Below are 14113 nucleotides of genomic sequence, written 5' to 3'. Positions count from 1 at the left end.
TGGGAGGAGCGCAGTTAGTTCAAGGGTTAAAAGATGGCTGTGTTTTTGTTTCAAGAACACTAGAAATTATTTACTCATGAAAATGCTGTTTGTACACCCAGTGCAGGCAGAAGCTGAAACAAGACCCAGAAGATAACAAATGAACTCGTGTGAAGGGAAGCTTGGACTAATTTTATTACCTCTTGCCTCTTATTTTTCTTACACCCTCAATGAGAGGAAAACTAGAACATTTTGTTCCTTATGGGAACATTTGTCCATGAGGCCAGCCTGTTACACAAGAGGCTGGTTCAGTCCCTGAGAGCCCCAGGCTCTGGGTTGGTGGTAAGTCAAGTGCATCATCTTCTCCTCCCTCTCCAGTCATAGCAAGCATGCGCAGAACATCAACTGAGGACCAAACCCTGGGCCTCGCAGAGCAAGTTTAACCGAGTAAATTCTCCCTTAATCCAGCCTGGGAAATCATGAGCACTGCACCTGGTATGTTAATGGCACGTGATGGGACTGGTACAGCAACCTTCCTGCCCCTGCTGTTACTCACCCTCAGGTTGCAATTCAGTGCCCAGTTACCCACTGCACAGTGAGCCTAAGAAAGGCTGGATAAAAGAAATCGAGTGAATGAGCAAGATTTCTGCTCAGCCAGGGATCTTCTAAACCTGGATTGTCAGTCCAAGACAAGAGGCTTTGTTCAGAGTTCACAAGTGTAATGCTGCAGCTCCAAGGGACAGAGGGACATAGTGAAATACCCAACTCCACCTCTCACCCTTCAGAATCGATAGCTTGTGTGGGGTTTTAATTTTTAGTGAAGGACATTCAGGTATCCTGTTACGAGGTGCTACATAAGGTAAGGAAGGTACAGACCCCTAAAGCTGATAAAGACTATTAAAGAGTTATTAATGGAAACCAGTTCATTAGCTTTATTTGGCTTTGGATCAAGCTCCAAGTATTTAAATCATACCTCCTCCCTCCGTATTAGTTTTGACATTACATGGCTTTTTATCAGCACCTGTTTTGCTCTGAAACACAAGCTGATTTATACCAGAGCAATTTGCAAGGAGGCAAACCACTCAGGGGATCAGTCAACCTTTCAGATGTAGATAATTCACAACTGTATAAATGAGGGAGGTGATCAGGGTGGAATGGGAATAAACCTGGGTCTAAACAAAAAGTTCTGTCTCTATTAACATCTGCATGTCAAAACCTCTTCTCAAAGAGCCTGGCAGAAGCAGGCATCCAACTCACACTGACACTGAGCATCTGCTCCCATCCTGAGTCGTCAATATATCATCCAGAGGGCAAAGCTCTAACTGGGATCCAAGTGGTGCCTGTGGACACCCTGCAGACCTGCTGTGGTGCCTCACCATGGGCCCAGCTGATCCTGCTTGCAAGGCCTGTGTGGACACAAGAGCTGGACAGAGCCATCAGTTAAGCACTGCCTGGTGTGTTTTACCTTTTCCACTGCCAACATCTCATGTCTGCTTCTGAAAACCCCCCCAGCACATTTACATGTGCTGTTCATGACATGTTCTTCACTCCCAGGGAAAAATAATCTTCAGCCTTTTGCGTGGGGAAGAGAGACACAATTTTCCCAGTAGCTTCTCCATCCTTTAAAACATCTACATATCTTGGTTGTGTCATTTCCGTTCTCAAGACACCTAATCACTCCCTCCCACTTCTTTGATTACGCACTGTAGAGCAGTTGAGTAATAAAACACCTAATTAAATAGCCGCATGCCTTTGTTATATCCTTTAATTAGATTACTTGGGAATAATAATAGTTTCTTGCCAGCCTGAAGGGTTCATTAATTCTCTCTGCAAATAACAGGAAGTAATCTATTTTTTCCTACTGGTATTTTTCTAAATCCTAAATCAAATGAATCAATTCTGATTTTAAAGTCAATTAGAAATAGATACACTCTGACACTACACCATTATCTTCATGAGTGAAATGATTTCAGACTCTCCTTACAAGGCAGCTCAACAAAATTTCTCCTTCTAGGGATGACAATTTCAAGACAAGTAGTCAGATTTTAAAATATAAAGCACTACCTGGAATAATTACCCAATGAACAAAATGCTCCAGAAGAATAAGAAGATTGACTTTATAGTACTTACAAAGTGCTTTAACACCACTAAAGAGAAATTATGTGAAAACAAAGTACTCGTGCATTTATAAATCACCAACTTTACACAGCCTTAAGTCAGACAGCAGCATTAAGCCACAGTTAAAGATTGACAATTGCTTAGGTGCTAATGGGTGCTGATGACACCCGATGACTATTCCATAGTCATTGTGTGATATTTGCTCGGGGCTGTGTCTATCCCAAAACAGATAAACATCCACACTACCAAAACTGCCTCCATGGAGAGATGGTCACTGTGGTCTCCCCGGTACCAGGACCAGCTTCGTATTGTCGAGTTATATTGTGATAGGGACTGAGGTCCTGCAGGAAGGTGGACAAAACCCTTGGGAAACTCAGCAAAGACAAATGTGGGTGATCAAAGATAGTTCTGGGTCTGGGAGGGATGTCAGAGACTGAAATATTTTAGTCTATGACTTAAACATTTTCATGAAGGACTTTTAAAACTGTGTTACAAAAGCTGCAGACAAGACTACCGCACCCGGAATGGGGCCCTGAGTGAGGCCTTACACCGCTCACTGATGAAGTAACAGCTCAGGGCTGGGGACATTCACAAAGCACAGGCTTAACACCTCCAAGGTGGAGACCACAGCCCCAGGGCTATCAGCTGCCAGGCTCGCCCAGACCCTCGCACCGAAGGGCGCGGGAGGAGAGGCTTTGGGTATCTTGGAAAAGCCTCTGGTCAGAGGCGCAGTGAGCGCCCGTCCTCCACTGTGCAGAGGGGCCCAGCTGAGGGGCCCTCACCGAGGGGGGAAGCTCAGACCCAGCAGAAGGGGTGACACGGCCCGTCACAGCGGCCCCTCCAAGGGGTCCCCAGACCCTGCACAGAGCACCAGAGACGATGCAGCAGCCCCTCAGTGCTGCCAGGGACAGCGCCGAGCCGGCCCCTGCAAGGCAGACACGCGGGCGTTCCCGGCCGGCCCCGGCGGGCATTGACCCACGGCCTTCTGGGCTCTGCGGCTGTGGCGGCCACGGCGGCGGCGGGGGACCCTCAGCACCAGCAGGGCAGATGGAGGGGAGCAACGAGACATCATTGGGGCCCTCGGATGGGTGATGTGCTTCCACCCAACCCCTGTCACCGCTCCCTGTCCCCCCACCCCCACACACACTGCTTTCTTTCTTTTCTCTTTCCTTCTCTTTGCCTCTTTTACTATTAAATAAAATACATCAATTTTTTGGCAACAACATCTAATCTCGTTTTGGTTTTAATCTCGTTTCTGGGAATATTTTGAACCTTCTAAGTTCTTTCCAGTTTATGCACAGAGACTTAGCTTGCTTTGCTTTTCTGGGTTTAAACTGGATTGTAACAAGGGAGTAACCCAAATCCAGCAGGACGTGGGGTGCTGCCTCGAAAGCAATTTGGTGGAACAGGTGCTGCCATCCTGATACGTTGAGTTGGACCCCAACCGAGTGTTCTGTGACTAAAAAGAACATTCAGGGCTGTGTCACTAAGAGTGCAGCCAGCGGGGTGAGGAACCTCATCCTTTACTCTGCAGTGATAAAAACCCATCTCTGAGTGCTGGGACCACTCTGAGCTCCCTGGTGCCTGTCCTATACAGGTACTGATGTACCAGGGTCCAGAGGAGGCCACCAAGTTATCAGGGATGGAGCACAGGACACAGGAGGAGCTGCTGAGAGAGCTGGATCTGTTCAGCCTGGAGAACGTGAAGGGGCACCTTACTGCTGCCTGCAACTGCCTGATGGGAAGGTGCGAAGAGGATGAGCTGTACTCTTTGCAGAGCTGCACAGCCACAGGATAAAAAGGGGTAAAAAGGAAAAGCTTCTGTAAGTGAAATTCCAAATATATATAAGGAAATAAAATGGACTATGTGGGTCATCAAACACTTGATCAGGGCACAGAGGGGCTGTGGGATCTCCAACCTTGAAGGTATTTACCTCTTACCTATCCAGCATTATCTAAGTTGGTTCTGGTTCAAGCATGGGGTGGACCTAGAGGCCTCCAGAGGTTCCTTCCTATCTGAATTATTTTGTATGTAAGTGACTCCGTCAGGATTTTTGTGTGCTTCACTAAAAAAAAAAATACTAAAAAATCATTAAACACTTGTCAAGGAGCTAAGAAACCCAGCCTTGCTTCCAAGTCTGATAAGAGACTTGCTGTGCAACCTTTAGGAAATTATGTAGTATTAGAAAGAGGTGTGTCATGTATGAGGTCAATGGAGTTGGTTGAGAGTGGATAAAGGGAGGGAATGAAGGCAGGGTCTGTTTCAAGAGAGGGGATCCCATACTCTAGGGATAGCAGAATAATAAGTGTTCAGTGCTTCTGTTACACAGTCTTGTCCCAGCCCTTTAGCTGAGGGAGCCCAGGGCCCAGAGGTATCAGACAGCAATCTCCACTTGCAGACTTCTGCTCAAAAATCAAACAGAATCCCAGTATTTTAATGATCTTGCAGGATTTTTTTATTACCACACTAAAGATTCAACATGAAAATCATTTGCACCACTCTGCCACACGGACCCTAATCCTCAGTGGCTTCCCAGTCAGCTCCCAGCACCAACAGCACTCACTGTCTGACAGTTCTGGCTGTTACAACAGGATAAGATTTCATTAGGGATGTGAATATTATTACTTATTGTAGCCCAATCAAGAATAAATGCTACACATATTTTGCCACAAACACCAATCTCTGTCCCACAGACCAGTCTGGATCGGACTGAGAAATAAAGGAAAAATATTACAAAAATTTTTAAATATTATCTGTCAGAAATTATCTCCAGAAGCACAGCTTCACCATATCAAACCCAGCAAATCCGGAAAGCTACAAAGCATTCGGTTTTCCTGAAAAATCTTTGCACAAGATCATCCTGCACTATAGTGGGAAACTTTCCTATCTGTTGGGGTTTGTACTCGTCAAAAGAAAGTTATGACAGGGAATAGCAAGAAAATTCCATCCTGCTTGAGTATCTTGTAGTTAGAAAAAGCACAGGGAAAAAAGACAATAATCAAGCATTCTCCTCCTTTCCCCAAAGGTAAAATCTTGGACACACAGTTTTTCTGCCACTCGATTACATTAATCTTTGCTTGCCACATATTCTGTGTTAATTATTTATTTGTTTTTCCAGTTCACTGACAGGCCATGATTTTTACCAGGGAAAATGACATCTGAAAGAGCGTGAATGTGGGGATTGCTCTGCATTCCTCTTGTCCTGGCAAGCACAAACTGATCAGTACTCTGTGCACTTGGAATACATTCTTTTTCTCATGAATTTTACAGAGCATATGGAACCAGTGGAACTTGACTGGAGGCATCAGAAGCTGAAAAACAAAGAGATTAGGGCTGCTGAGGTTGAAAAACAAGCACTTTGTCCGAAATGCCAGTTGGAAAAAGAAGGGAAAAAACAGTAACACAGAGGACAAGTGATGTGATGTTCTTAGAAAGAGACATTGAGTGTTATTCACATCTGCTTTAGCAACCTTTACCTACCAAAAACCGGTAAGACAAAAAGAGACTGCAAATGGCCACACTGACCTAGGGATGGGTATATGCACATCTGCTGGATTCCAAGGAGCTACAGGGATGTGTCCTTGGGCAGCATCCGGCTTCTTCCTGCAAACACTCAAGTCTGCTAAAGGTAACATTAATCCAGGCAGCTGGGGAGAAGGGTAAAGTGCAATGTTCCTACTGCTGGGAATCAAACCACAGGTGATCTGCAAAACCAAACAGTGTTATGTGCCAGCTGGGAGACAACAAATCCACTGCAAAGTCCTTCTCCTCCCACATCCAGCTGTGCAGATGTGGAACTCCAGCTGCAGGCCACCAGAGGTTCACTGGCCAGGACAGGAACTGGACAAGAGACAACTGTTTATGAAGGTGATGCATGAGACAGAAATCTCCGATAAGCAAGGCTTGTAGAACTCATTTTTATCATTATTACTTTGAATATACCATTAACTATGGAACTGTAAATGTATGTATATGTGGTCAAATATCACTAAAGGAACATAAAGATTTAAAGGTGCATAGAAAAGGTTTAGAGAAAACAAAAAACCCTCCAGACCTTATTTCAGCTGATCAATTTGTTTGTCCCTATACTAGGCTGTAAACTTGGCTCCAAACTTGCTTCCCAGGGATTCCCATCTCTCTGACAAAGCTGCACACTCCTGACTTTTCCATACTCAGCCTCTGGCTGAGCAGCATGCATTGTTCTGTGCTGGAATTAAAGTGATTTCTGTGCCTGAAGTGATGTGCACGTGTACCTTGGTCAGTCGGAACCACAGATGGCTGATTGGCATCAAAACATGCATGTTGGTCTGTCGGGGAAACAGTTGGGAGCAAACAGTTGGAGCTCTTCTCTTGCTTAGGCATTATCAATAGCTATCGCTTAATTGTGGCTGTGAGATCTTGTTGGAGTTTATGCGTGGAAGGCAAGATGGATTTTCACATCCCTACCAGCTGTAAGAAAATGCTAAACTTTGCACTTGCAACGTATGTAATTTTCCTGAAGAATTATTGAGGCTATTCTCCTACTCTCTGAAAATTGGGGAGTCTTTCCTCTGATTTCAGAGTGTGGACTCTCTTGTTCCTCACTGTCAAAAGAGAAGGTATATTGTAATTTCTATGCATTTACTTATACAGTAGTACATTCAGGTTAAGAAAAAATACGCTTAAAACAAGAAAGGTTTTATGTAAAGGCTAAATAATATCAGTGGCCTAAGTACCTGCAGCAGATACTTCAAAATCACAAAACCTTTATTGTGCGTCCCAAAGCCCACAGTGACAGCAGTGATGTCCCAGCTGCTTGACTGTTACAGACTCATCTTACCCAGGACGTCCCGTTGTGCTCCCAGAGATTTCCTGTTACTGATGTCACTGCAGTAGCGTGGGGCCTGGGACGGCCGTGGGCTCCTCAAGGTGTTCTTGTACCAGCCGAGCCCTCAGGGGTGCTTCGATGATCGAAGATTTTTACTGTAGTGTGCGTATACATACACACACACACATACATAAATACTGTTTACAGAATCACAGATTCATGGAATGATTTGGGCTGGAAGGGACCTTAAAGATCATCCAGTGCCACCCCTACCACGGGCAGGGACACCTTCCACTATCTCGGGTTGCTGCAAGCCCCATCCAACCTGGCCTTGGACACTTCAGGGATGGGGCAGCCACAGCTTCTCTGGGCACCCTGTGCCAGGGCCTCCCCACCCTCCCAGGGAAGAATTCCTTCCCAATATCCCATCTAGCCCTGCCCTCTGGCAGTGGGAAGCCATTGCCCCTTGTCCTGTCACTACAGGCCATTGTTCAAAGTCCTTGTCCTTCTCCAGCTCTCCTGGAGCCCCTTTAGGCACTGGAAATGGCTCTGAGGTGTCCCTGGAGCCTTCTCTTCTCCAGGTGAACAGCCCCAGCTCTCCCAGCCCGGCTCCCTAGGCTGTGCGCAAGTAGGACTTAACGTGGATCGCACGGCCCCTCACGGTCCCGCCCGGGCGCCCCCGTGACGCGCCCAAGGGATGCGCAGTGCCTGGCGCGGGGCACGCCGGCAGCTGTAGTCCTTGCGCCGCAGCCGGGGGCACTCGGCGCCTGCGCACGTCGCACCCGACTTTGCCAAGTCGCTGCCGGAGGCCGGGCGGGCCGCGCTGCCATTTTGGACCTGAGGGACGGGGGAGTCGCGGCCGGTGAGCGGAGCGGGGCCGAGGGGCGAAGGGGGGGCACGGGGGTAGCGCTGGGGACCGGACCCTGCGGGCGGCAGGGAGACACGGGGGGCGTGGGAATCCCGCGGTCGGGCCCGGATCCGGAGGGGCCGCTCGCTCCGGGAGGGGCACGCTGAGGGCGGACCCGCCGCTGTGCCCCCTGGGGCCCCGCGGGGCAGCTCCGGGAGCGGGGCAGCGCCGCTCCTTCCCCGGGGCGCGGGCGGCGGTCCCGGGACCCCCGCGCTGCCCGGCCCCACTGCCCCTCCGCGGCTGCCCGGGGGCACCTGCGCGCTCCCCGGTGCCTCCAGTTCCGAGTCCCTTCCCCTGCCGTCCCCAGCAGTGTCGCGTCCCTCCCCGGCCGGATCCCGCCAGCCTCTCTCGGCTCCTGGTCGCCAGGATCTGCCCTTAAACCTTCGCCCTCTCGGGGGCTCGCTCCCGTCAGGGCTGTGCTTTCCGCAGCCCTTCCAGCACAGCCTTCCTCCCCCGTGTGTGTCCCCCCTGTCCCGGGGCTCATTCCAGGTATAGAGGGTTCGGTGCCTTTGTCTCGGCCGGGTACAGCCGGACCTTGTAGGATGTTTCCTAGCGATAAAGAGTGACTACAGCTAGGTTTATCCCGAACTGTGTTCCCTCTTCTGTAAACACAGAAGAATGGCAACGCTGGTGCCACCGCTCTATTTTGGAAACACGGACAAGTTCTGGCTGTTAACTCTTCCGCTCCCATGCAGGTTGTCTTTGACCTTGTGTGCCAGTACTGTCGAGATAAAAGCAGACAAAGGCGTTGGAGGATAGGTTTCTCTAATTTGCTCTGATACTCGAGAATTCAGCTTGTTTTAATAGCTGTAATTGCTGATGTTAAATTGGCAGAAGATCTTCTGATCTGTGCGTGATGCAGAGAAAGGGGCATGTGTAGCATTTGGGGTATCTGTGTTGTGGCATCCTTTACCCTTGATGCTTCAGGAAATATCCCCAGCATAGTTAGAATTGAAGAAGTCAGGAACCAGGGTATTTTAGACTGTCTTTTCCCAGTGTATTGCTGCTTATTTTTGTGAATTTGTCATTGGTTTGCTTGGTCTCTGCTACCCTGCCAGTCAACCTTTTCAAAGAGAAATGGAGAGACATCTGGGCTGGTATTTGAAAGAAGGCATTCTGTGCTGAGAGAGTGACAGTAGATCCAGCAATTGCTTGTATTTACCTGAGAAAAGGCACAGGCATTTCAGAATGAAACATGAATCACAGGCTGTCTTTGGTTCTGAGGATTTTAATGCTTAAAAACGTATTGTTTGAAAAAACAATAAATTCTTTTCTGTATTCTTGAAGTGAAAGCCCAGAGCAGTTCTAATTGAATCACAGTTATATTGCTGTTCACTACAGCTGTTTAAATCTGAACTGTGTCTAGTATGCGTTCTTAGTTGTGATTTAGCTGACATTTAATCACTGCACTGAATGCATTCACCTCTAAGTGATCTTTGGAATAACATTAGCATTCAGGCCCAAAGTGAGTTTTCTTGTTTTTAAAACAAGAACTTATACAGTAGATGTGAAAGATAATTTTGGAGTGGAAAATAACTGAGACTTCTGAGTGCTAACTTTGAAAGCTTCTTACAGATTAAAGTTATTTTGGGGCTTAAGAGAGATTGAGAGAAGATTATTTATATGAATTTATTAGTTAAGCAGCATCACCACTTTTTCTTCCCTCAATTTTCTCTCCCTTCTTAAAGTTCTGCTTCTTCTGTTGTGAAGCAGACCTGAAACATGAGTTACCTTATTTCTTTGTTTCTAAGTTGCACAATGGTTCAGGGAAAACTACAGAATAAATAAGGTAATAAGAAGAAAGGCAGTAAAGTAGCATGGTGTGTGTCTTGAGGAGTTTAATCATTTTTTCTAAGAGAGCTTGTCATAGACTGCTTGAAAAATGTTTCATAAGAGATTTACAAAGTCATTTTCTATTTTACAATGTGTGCAAGAGATAAGATGCTTCTCAGCAGCATTATCAATATCAGTCAATGATAGCATCTAAATAAACATCTTTTGTGAGTTTAAGCTGTTTAAACAAAGTGGTAAATGTATTCAGCCATAGTGAAGTACTTTTCATGCAGCAAAACCAATTTAATTTCTTCTTAAAAAGCAAGGAAAAGAGTCTGCAGGGTGAGAGCAGAAGAAAAACCCCTTGCACATGGTAATGGTGAAGCTTCTGGGAGTTTATTTTTAAGCTTTTCTTTTTGGGTGTCCAGTTATGTTCATGTAATGTTCTAGTTTTTGTCATTCTGCTGTACTTACATGTAATTGCAGGAACTACTTTGTGCCCTCACAACTGAGGAAAGTGAAGGTGTGTGCATAACCCAGAGGACTGCTGGCCACAGTTCCTTGCTGTAACTGTACTTTGCCCAGCTGCAGAAGCATTTTGAAGTGAGTGCTCACCTCAGAAGAGGAAGTAGACAAGCTATGATGATAGTCTAGCTTGGGAGTATTCTAGATATTTACTTTTACTGTCTCATAACTTGAGTGTTTTTAAAGAGTTTAGGCATTCCTTCTTGGGCTTGGTTGGACTGTTAGCTGAGCTAATTGTGTGCACATTTTGGTGAGAGAAAGGTAGTTGTTCTTCATCTTTCCCCTCTGAAGAATAAAGCAATAGAGACTTGGTCATTTTCTGTAAGTGACTGACACTCAGGTTTTACTGTGGTGCAGAGTTGCTGGAGCTGAAGGATTGATATTTTTCTTCATAAGAATTGCAAATTACACTTAATAGAAATGAAAGTATTGCAGCAAACTGGGAAAGAGTGTTTTGAAGAAGCCAAGGCCCTGTTTCATATGACCAGCTCTCAAGTTATGCTTGGAATTTCTGCTTTTACTATACCAAAACACAGCAGGTTTTTTTCTCCCCTCTGAGGAAACGCGATACCAGATCTTGTTGTGCTGGTTATTCAAATAATTTTTCAAACTTGGCAGCAAGTTCTTTTTTGCTGTTCTTTTTTTTTTTTTTTTTTAAGGTTTTATTACACTCCTCCTGTTTAGGAACTGATAATTTCTTCCTTCCACCCACCTGCCCGAACTTTTCTCAGCTCTGCTGCTGGGAGAGGCCTATTGTTTCAGTCAGGCACAGAAGTCCTGTCATGTTTGCGTTTACATCATTGATTCTGAAGCTCACACTCAAATGGTGGTGTTGCTCAGCAAGAAAAGGCCTATTCTCTTCAGGGGGATTGTTCAAATTTGATTGTGTGGAACCTTGTTTCTAATCAGGAAGTGAAAGTTAGGTGACTTACCTTTACCTGAAGTGTGCAGATCTCAGGTTCTGGATTTGTTAGCCCATGATACGGAAGCTGGAGCTTTCAAGAGGAGTGTGTTACAATCAGCCTCTATAAAATCTTCGTGCTCTTAGTTTTCTATTCTTTATAGGTCTATTTTTCTTTCAAGGGTAGCCTTCACACATATTTTTTCTTTCCAAGTATTAGCTGGGTACCTAGTAATCTTTTTGAAGTTTATTACTAAGGAAAAGAAAGATCGGGTAAAAGGTTAAGGTGATCTTGAAATAGAAAAAGACATGGTAAGACAGTTCTGTAATCTGCTTCTGATTTATTCATTAATTCATCAAATGAATAGCCATTTGCAGTGAAATATCCATCAGGAGTATAAAATTTGTGACTGGAAGCATATTCATTTACTGAAAAATAAAATAGGCTCTTTGATCCCTTCAGTTTCACGTGATTGGGGTGGAACTTTTGCCCGGGCAAGTCATTCATAACTTACTACCCTTTTTAGCTTTGCCTCATTCAGTGGAAAAATTGAAGGAAAGCTCAGTGCTGAGCAAGCTGAAGAGGTGGACTGAGACATGGAAGAGTGGGTTGTGTTAATTTTTAACGTGCTTTTGGTTAGTATCCATCCTTAGTGCCTCCCCAGTCCCCAGTGCTAGCTGACTTTTAATTACGTATTAATAATCACTACTCTTGCTTAACAGTTAGAGTGCTCAGATACCCAGATTTTTATTTTATTTTATTCACTGCTGGCTTCATAAACACTTGAATCGATTAAGACTTGTTGCTCTGAATACTCCTTTTCTATTTTTCTGACTCTTTGAGGTTTTTGCTCTGTCAGTGCTGCCCTTTTCATGTACGTGCAGAGCAGCTAGATGGAGTGAGCTTGTTCTGTATAAGGATTCCTCATCTTTAAAGTTTTTTTTTTACTTTGGCTAGTCAGAGTCTGAATTAACTGATCTGTGGATCACTCTGATTAATTTCTCTTAATAAGGCTTGTCTCTAAAAGTGTGTGTTCCTTGTATATGTACATGTGTATTTCCTACTGTTGTAAGTATATAATTTCAGAGACTAGATAAGAAGTGGGGTGACTAATACATAAAAATGTTCATAACGTATTTAGCCTAATCTTTAACCAGGCTTGCTAAGTTCTGTGAAAGTGGCGAGCTGCATATTTTCACCAGATTTTACCTCAACACCCTTTCCTATCTATTCGGTTAAGACTTCCTGGGCATGTGAAGAGCACTTTATAAAGGAAATGAGAGAAAAGAAAATTCGTGAGCTTAGAAGATAAAAAGTGAGACTTGTGGCAGTGATTTGCTTTTTGTATCAGGATCATAGCATGTTTGAGTTGGAAGGAACATTAAAGACACCAGTTCAAAGATCACAAAGCTGCTTTGGTTCTTAAATGTCTGTGATTGACCCAGTGCATGTGTTGTCTTCAATGATGAAGTCTTCAGAGCAGTTTTATTCCAGCTTTTTGAAGGGGAATAATGTGTATAATGCTAACAGGAAAGAGGAGGGAAATGCTGGAGGAGGACACTTTTATTGCCTCACTCCACATGAAAGAAGTTTCCATAGCTGTCCAAACTAAGCAGTTGTCACCTGTGTTTCCAGGTGGATACTCACCATGTGTAACATTTCTAATTCCATTTAAGTGCTCATCACCTAAAGATACAGAATAGAACCTAGGATCCACAGGCAGTAATCCCGCAGGTAATTGGCGTGTTCCACTTTGTGCATGTTAAATTGAGCGTACCAGTAAGATTTTAGAATATCTTTTTTTGCCTTATACCAGTGAGGCATTTGGTGAATATTAAAAAGACCAATTTCCAGAGCAAAGCTGCATTTATTAAACATTTGCCTGAACCAAATCTAGTTCAGGTCAATGAATAAGCTATCATGAGGCAGCGGTGTTCTCATTGTTCTTCTGTGCACCCATTGAATCAGGGTATTTAACTCCTGTTCTGAAATCTAGTTTGGGCAGGTAGATTTGCTCTGTGTGGAGACCTGTTGACATTGCTGGTGGTTTATTTGATATTCTCCATGTTTTAAACATAGCCCTGTGAGGTGTGGCATGGCATATAATTTTCTCCTTTCCCTTCTTTTCCACTCATCATCAGGCTCTCAGAACTACAAGACTTAAGGCACTAGTGGGAGCTTGAGTCACTAAAGCAAAAAATAACATTTAAGCAATATCTTGCTTTCACATCTGCAATGTGAACAAAATAATACTGTCCTGAGGGGGATATTAGAGGTGAAAATATTTTCAGACTAATGCCTGTTCATTTTGAGGCTGGGAGCTGCTCAATAAACTCTGTGTTTGAGTGGAGAAGACACCAAGAAAATGAAATTCATAGTTAAGCGTGGCTGATGTGGGAGGTGAGAGAGGAGGGGACTTACAGACAGTAATAATAGGGATGAGATCTATTCTGAGAAAGCCTGTGTCATAGCTGGGATTTCTTTGCTTTTTGGAATTTCACTTCCTGTTTTAAAAATAGTAAACTCTATACTTCATGTTCTGTATTTCTGCCTTCATGACTTCTAATCACACACAGTAATGTTCTAATGTATTGCAAGCTAAAGTGTCTGAACAGAATTTAGAAGAAAACTGTCAGAACTCCTCACATGGTTCAGACTCAGGGTTTGTATCTGTAAAGATGTTTTGCTGATTAAGGTGGTCATTGCACAGCATTATAACCCTATGGGCCTGTACTTTTGCTCCAGTATATCGGTTCCTTTTTGATTTTCCACATGATGCATGGCCAGGGAAGCCATGAAGGGGTGGATATATGGTGTAGTGTGTTCACAATTAATTACTCTCCCTGAGTAGAATATTTTGCCAGGGCATGCAAAGTGTGCTGTTTTTTTTTTTTTTTTTTAAATACACAGTTTCGCAGTTATCAGGGGCCCTAGGCTTTTTTTCCTGAAGATTTCCTGGGTTAAACAGATCAGTGAATGTCAGTTTATGATTAGAATTGACACAAAGGTAGGGAAGGACTGTGAGACAGGGGAGTGTCAAAGGGAAGGGGGGCCCACTCCTTGGGCAGTATCCAGCTGCAGGAGGAGAACTCCCCAGCTGC

At 44.7% G+C, this 14113-nt stretch overlaps 1 protein-coding gene and 1 long non-coding RNA gene across 5 annotated transcripts in view; one reads left to right on the top strand and one right to left on the bottom strand.

The window, feature by feature from the left end:
* Positions 1 to 5175: 5175 nt before the first annotated feature.
* On the bottom strand, positions 5176 to 7126 carry LOC125334767. Its single transcript, XR_007207217.1, has 2 exons — positions 5624 to 7126; positions 5176 to 5409 (listed from the first exon to the last, which is right to left on the bottom strand). It is a non-coding gene; the product is annotated as an uncharacterized LOC125334767 (long non-coding RNA).
* Positions 7127 to 7666: 540 nt separating this feature from the next.
* The window catches only part of ITCH (itchy E3 ubiquitin protein ligase), a 59785-nt gene continuing 53338 nt past the window's right edge, over positions 7667 to 14113 (top strand). For 3 of the 4 annotated variants that reach the window (XM_048321738.1, XM_048321737.1, XM_048321735.1), the window contains exon 1: positions 7667 to 7767. The gene's annotated coding sequence lies outside the window, so the exon portion shown is untranslated. Of the gene's footprint in view, positions 7768 to 10071; positions 10189 to 14113 lie in introns of all 4 variants that reach the window. The other variant, XM_048321736.1, reaches the window with a different exon arrangement.

The sequence above is a fragment of the Corvus hawaiiensis genome, chromosome 17 (genome assembly GCF_020740725.1).
Source record: "Corvus hawaiiensis isolate bCorHaw1 chromosome 17, bCorHaw1.pri.cur, whole genome shotgun sequence".
NCBI classification, from domain to species: domain Eukaryota; kingdom Metazoa; phylum Chordata; class Aves; order Passeriformes; family Corvidae; genus Corvus; species Corvus hawaiiensis.
Note: the sequence above shows the minus strand (reverse complement) of the source record. Positions and strands in the feature narration are given on the sequence as shown.